We start from the raw sequence: 7,190 nt of genomic DNA, 5'->3' as shown, positions 1-7,190 counted from the left end.
ACACACACACATACATACATACATATATATACTAAACTCACTACCATTGAGTCGATTCTGACTCATAGCGACTCCCCTTTGGGTTTCCGAGGTAGTAAATCTTTATGGAAGTAGATTGCCCAGTCTTTCTTCCTAAGAATGGCTGGTGGCTTTGAACCACCAACCTCCTGGTTAGCAGTTGCATGCTTTAGGCACTATGCCACCAGAGCACCTTATTATAGTTACAGGGTTATATTTCGTTTGTTATGGTTATTTTTACAGATGCGTAGGTTTAGTTACCGTGTTCTTGTTCTAGCTATTGAATCTCCATTCTAGATATGGAATCCTAGATGTAGTTATAACTTTATAGTTATTGTTAGAGAGTATAGTCATTTTATATAGTCGGAATTGACTTGACAGCACCTAACAATAGTCATTTCATAGATATAACTATGTTGTTATGTTGTTAGGTGTTGATGAATGTAGCTTGGTTCCTATTCATAGTGACCCCATGTACAACAGAATGAAACACTGCCTGGTCCTACACCATCCACACAGTTGTTGACATGCTTAAGTCCATTGTTACAGTCACTGTGTCAATCTATTCCATTGAGGGTCTTCCTCTTTTTTGCTGACCCTTTATCTTACCAAGCATGGCATCCTTTTAGTTATAGGGTTATAATGATAGATATATAATTATAGTTATCCAACTATAGTTATTGTTATAGTGCTATAGTTATAGTGCTAGTATTACAGTGTTATATTTTTGGTGTTAGAGTTATAGCTTAGTGTCATAGTTATAGCTTTATGTTTATAGTGATAGTAGTTTTGATTATTTTTATGATGCTAAGCTTATAGTTATAGTGTTATAGCATTGTATTTATAATTATAGATTTTAGTTTTAAGGTCATAGTCCTAGTTATATATTCATAGTCCTAGTTATACATTCATGATATAATTATAGAGTTATTGTTAGAGTTATAAAATTTTACTTACAGTTATAGTGGTCCAGCTTTAGTAACAGATTTATTGTTCTTCTAGTTACAGTGTGGCTATCAGCATAATGTTATGATTATCACTCTAGTAATACAGTTACAGTCTTAGAGTTTCAGTTTTATAGCTTAATAGTTTCTTCATGATTTCATATATGTTATTTTTTTCTACAGTTATTTTGAATTTACAAAACTCACAAATTTCCTCTTCTTTGTGACCTAACTTTTCCTCTTAATATGTTTCTTTCTTCTCTCTCCCTCATTGTGAATTCTGATTGTCAAGTGTTAGGGACTCAGGGGATGATAGAAAGAGTATACCTTGTGACTATTCATTTATTTATTACACACAAAAAAGTCTTAGAATGAAAACAGTTGTGCTAGAACCATATATATACATATTATACACACACACACACACACACATACATATATATAACCCAAGTTCTCTCACGTTGATAATCATTTGTCACTTTTATACCTGAAAATTAATTTTGTTGAGTATTAAGTCCTTGGCTAACATTTTCTTGGCTAATATTACTCCATTTACAACTGGCATTAATAATTGCTTCCAAAAGTCTGATGATAAAATTTAAGTTATATGATTTTTACCCCCAAAGAGCTCAGTTATCTATTAATTTTTCATTTCTTAAAGTTTAGTAATTTCACCAGAATTTGCCAGTGTTGGTCATTATAGGTTTGTGTTCTCAGATGTGTGGTAATGTTTTTCAGTATGTAGTTTCAAATCTAATTTATTGTTTAATGGGAGTTCTAGTATTTATTCAGCTCTTTTGCCTCAAATTTGTTCATCAGTGGATCCTATTATCCATGTGTTGCATCTTCTTTGCCAGTATTCACTACTTGTTATTTTTGTCAATTGTGTTTTATTTTTATTTCTTTTTTTTTACTTTATAATTTTTTCTTTACCTTTCTCATTTTAAAAAATATACTTATTGTTGTGATCCTTCTTATTTAGATATCATTTCAGAGATGGATTTTTAAAAACATTTTTATAATTGTGTTTAAGTTTCATCACTTCATAAGTCATGTTTTATAATTCTGAGGTATGTTTTTCTTTTATGTCTTGTATCATTGTCCTAATAATTTTTAGCTTATTTTTAAAGTGATGCTTTCAATAATTATCTATTCTGGGGACATGCCTTTTTGGTATGCTTTCATTCTTTGTAAGGATTTTATTTTGCTTACTGTTCTCAGTTTCTTATAAGAACCTCTTCTTGGGATTTGAGCTTGTTAGTTTTGTTTACTCATTTGCATGTGAAATTAAATTTTGTAAACTTTTAAAAAGAGATATAGGTCAAAGTAGATTTTGCTTTTAATTTCAGAGAAACTCTTGCAGAGTTTGTGTGTGTGTGTAGCATTCAAATATACTGACAGTTACCAATTTTGTCTTTCCTCCTCTTTTATTTGAACTCTCTCTTCCCTTAGCTTTTCTTTATTTCTGTCATCTTTAATTTTCACTTTACTCCCAATAATTTTTCCTCAGTGTGTGTCCATGTCTAAGAAGGGAAAACTGGTGGCTTGTTTTCAAAAGTTCATAGGGACTAGACTGTTCTATTCCTGAAAAACTTACAACAGGTCCTTGCACTGACTGGTTATTGGATTGGACAAGACTTTGATCAACTTCAGCTGCTATAATTGGAACCCCATTTCTGGAACGCCATATCTGTTACCTTTTTTGAGGATCTCTTGTCCCACATCCATTAGATGCCCACTTTTTTTCCCCCTCTGCTTTTACTACATATTTGTTGGGGGAAAAAAAATTCTGATCTCATGGCAGATGGTGGGTTGTTCTTATCTTCTTTTATTTTAAGGTTGTGGAGATAATGTGTGACCTTATTTTGCCTCAAATATTGTTCATAGTATTTTGATTTTGCTTTCTATTTGATCTGACTCTATTATGTGGGGTTTCAGAGAGATATAAAATTTATGCTGTCACTGCTGTTATCTCACCATAGATATCATTATCTATATCAATAGTTATGTCTATCATCTAGCTCTACATCAAGGAGTCCTGGTGGTGCAGTGATTAAAGTCCTTGGTTGGTATCCAAAACATTGGCAGTTCAAACCTTCCAGCTGCTCTGCAGGAGAAAGATGTGGCAGTCTGCTTCTGTAAAGATTTTCAGCCTTGGAAACCCTATGGGGCAGTTCTACTCTGTCCTATAGTGTTGCTATGAGTCAGAACTGACTCAATGACAATGGGTTTGGTTTGTTTCATCTATATATATATATATATATAATCTCCTGCCTACAGATAAAGTTATTGCCTATGTGGTAATATGTGAAAATTGAAACTATGGCCAAGAGGGATCAAAAGGGAGGGGTTTCATGTCTTTTTAAGACTTGCTATTTTTAAACAAAGTTTCAGTGAATTATTCACTGAGTAATTCAACAAATATGTAAACTACTGATACCAAAGCATCTTAAAACCCTACAAAGCACATGAGTTTATCTCTAGTTTGATGTTTCAGGTTTCAGTAGATTCAGTTATTTCTGAGTGTCCAAAGATGTTATATTTGTGATTATTTGATAATTTAGAGAGATTTGTGTGTTTTCCTTTTCATATAATTCAGAATATTTTCAAATTTTATCTGTAATTCCTTCTTTGCACCATGCATTATTTAGAAAAGTATTCTTTAATTTCCCCAGTATGGGGATTTTCTAGAATTCTCTTCGTTATTGATATCTAATTTAATTCGTTTGCTCTCATAGATTATGATATATATGATGTCAGTCATTATAAATTTATTGATACTTAGTTTCTAGCCTAACATATGGTCTATCCCAATTCATTTTCTGTGTATACTTGAACAGAATGTGTGTTCTGCTGTTACTGGCTGGAGTGCTCTATGGATGTACATCAGGACAAGTAGCTTGGCAACATTGTTTAGATCTGCTATATACTTTTTATGATTTTCTGTCTTTTTGTTCTTTCCATATTAAGAAAAGAATACTTAAATCTCAAACTCTTATTTTCTTTCTTTTTAATTTTTCTTTCAATTGTGTCGATTATTCCTTCATAAATTTTGAAGCTCTGTTTTGCATGTAAATTTAAATCTCTGCTTTCATATAAATTTATAATCATCATGTCTTCTCCTATACTGATAACACTTTTTTTTTCTGTAGTAATATTTCTTGTTTAAAAGTCATTTTTTTCTACAACCACTTCAGCTCTCTTATGCTGGATATTTGCATGTATATTTTTCCACCTATTTGTGTCTTTGAATTTAAAATGCATTTCTTATCTCTTGTGAATAGCATATAGTTGGAGACTACTTTTTAAAATCACTGTGACAGTCTCATACATTTGATTGGTATTTAGTCTTATCACATTTACCAATATAGCCAGATTTAAATCTGCCATTTTGCTGTTTGTTTTCTATTTATCTCATTTCTTTTTCATTCTTTCATTCATCCTTCTACTGCCTTCATTTGTATGAAACAATATTTTAGCATACTATTTTAATTCCTAGGTTGTCTATTTAACTACAATTCTTTGTATTTTTTCATCTGTTGTTCTAGGGAATGCAATGTACATCTTTCACTTCTGATAATCAACTTCTAGTTAATACTGACTTATTTCTGGAAATAGAAGAAATTTGCAACCCATATAATCCCATTCTGCCATGGATACCTTTGTTTTTGTTATATATATTACCTCTACATACATTATGAGCCCAACAACACTGTGATAATTTTTCCTCTAAAGCGTTATGTCTTTTCAAAAAGCTAACAGAAGAAAAGGCATGTGTGTATCTATAGACATAGGTATGCAGTCTTTTTTTTTTTAATCTTTTGAAGAATTTACCATTTCCAATGCTTTTCATTCTATTCCTTCTTGTTGATCTGAGTTACCATATAGTATAATTTCTTTCCAATTTAAAGGAGTTTTTTTTTAGCATTATTTTTTTATAGCTCAGATATGTTAGCCAGGAAAAAAAAAATCTCCGATGTCATCTGGAAGTGTCTTTATTTTGCCTTCATTGGGAAGGACATATTCACTCGATATGGAATTCTTTGTTGACAGATTCTTTTTCAACTCTTAAATTATGGTATTTCAATATGTTCTGGCCTCCATTGTTTCTGATTTCAAGGCTGTCATTAATTGTATTGTTGTTCACCTGCATGTCATATGTTGCTTTTCTCTTTTCTGTTTCAAGATTTTCTCTTTATCGTCGAGTTTTAGCAGTTTTATTATGATTTATCTGGATGTGTTTTATTAAGATATTTTTGCATCTTTAAATTAAGATTTCTCATGAAATTTGTGATGATTTTAACCATTATTGCTTGAATTATATTTTGTCCATTTCTGTCTCTCTTCTCCTATGACTTTAATTACATGTATGTTAGAATGTTTGATATTGTCTCACAGATACCTGAGGTTTACTCCTATATTTTCAATCATATTTTTCTTTGATATTTTGTTTAGATTGTTCCTGCTATTTTTAAAATAGGCTGACTGCCTAGGAGTTTCCTTGTGCCTGAATATTTGAATGATCGACCAGTTCTTTTAGGCAGAGGTTATGCTTAGACACTTCAGGCCTTCTACTCTCTGCTGCCCAAGGTATATGTAGGTTCAGGGTAATATTCAAGGGTATGGTAAGTTTGCAAGACTCATCCATCATACAGTGGTATCTCCATTCAACATTCACCTCTGTAACTAGTAATTTTCTTCCAAAAAACTAAACCTACTGCCATCGAATTGATGGCAACTCATAGTGACCCTTTATAATTTTGTAGTTTTCTTAAGGTATAGTAATTTCTGGTTTGCCTTACACTAAAACTATAGCCCATTTGTGATCCAGTCTTTATGGAAAGAAGCTCTGCTATTAGACAACCCATCTTGGATGATCATCGGTCTTCATGTTCTGTCTGCGGTGTTTCATAAGGCTGTGAAAGTGGAAGTCCACTTTGAAACCAAGTGTGGCATTGAAACCAAACCAAACCCACAGTCATTGAGTCAATTCCGACTCACAGCAACCCTAGAAGACAAAGTAGAGGTTCTCCATAGGATTTCCATGGTTTTAAGTCTTTATGGAAGCAGACTGCCTCATTGTTCTCCCATTGAGTGGCTGGTGGGTCAAACTGCTGACCTTTTGATTAGCAGCAGAATGTGTTAACCACTGCACCATCAGAGCTCTCTGGTTTTGGAAGTTATTGCTAAAAGCTTAACCTGGAGCTCAGTCTTTAGTACTATGAATGATACTTATGCTGTTTAATTATCTACATAACATTTCTTCTGATTGAACTAGCAAAAGTGAAAATAATTTCTTCAATGGAACCCTGAATAAGACAGAAGATGTAACCTAATTATTCTACTTTAAGTTATATGTTGAGATTTACTTTGTGGCTTATTAATTAGTTCTTGAAAAATCTCACAGACATAAAAAAAATCTGTTCTCTGTTTGTATGCATATTGTCTACATAATCATTTAAATTTAGCTATTGAGTTTGAAAAAGTAACCAAAAAGTGTTTAGTAAAATTTTTCACTTTGTCTCTTCCTGTATTACTAAATGTTCTTTAATTTATTTATTTGGATATTAATTTATATGATATAAAGTTTTTATGACTGAAATCCTAAACTCAATTCCTGTGCTATGGAGCCTAAAGCCTGATATTTGTTCCCTTCATCCATATAAAATTTGAACACCTTTTTCTCATTTAATGTTTTATGCCTCAAATTCTTTTTTTAGTGCATTTTATTGAAATATAATTTATGTACAGTGAAATACACAAAACTAAAATGACATAGGTCAATGCATTTTTTTTTGCAATTTTTTTTTTTTGCAGTGTTCCCTCCCCTCCCACCCCTGGCAACCAACAAAGAAAGTTTCCCTCCATATATAAACCTTTCCTTGACCTTCCACAACAATGAACTAATGCTATATTTGTCCTTCTGTGATTGACTTATTTCACTCAGCATAATGTCCTCCAAGTTCTTCCATATTATGTGGTGTTTTGCAGACTGTACATTATTCTTTAGTGCTGCATAGGATTCCATTATGTGGATATGCCACAGTTTGGTCATCCACTCTTCTGCTATAAATCTTAGAGATAAGTCCCTTGCCAGATATGTAATTATCAGCAAATATGAATTTGTTGCTGTCATTTTTGTTATGTGCTTTTTCGTGGTGTCGATTTCTTTGTTCCATATAATTTTCCATGCTGAGCTCATTTTGTTTATGAATTGTGTTATCACTT

The sequence above is a fragment of the Orycteropus afer genome, unplaced genomic scaffold, assembly GCF_000298275.1.
Source record: "Orycteropus afer afer isolate SDZICR_OR568_19922 unplaced genomic scaffold, OryAfe1.0 scaffold00253, whole genome shotgun sequence".
NCBI classification, from domain to species: Eukaryota; Metazoa; Chordata; class Mammalia; order Tubulidentata; family Orycteropodidae; genus Orycteropus; species Orycteropus afer.
This window is presented reverse-complemented; position numbering follows the sequence as displayed.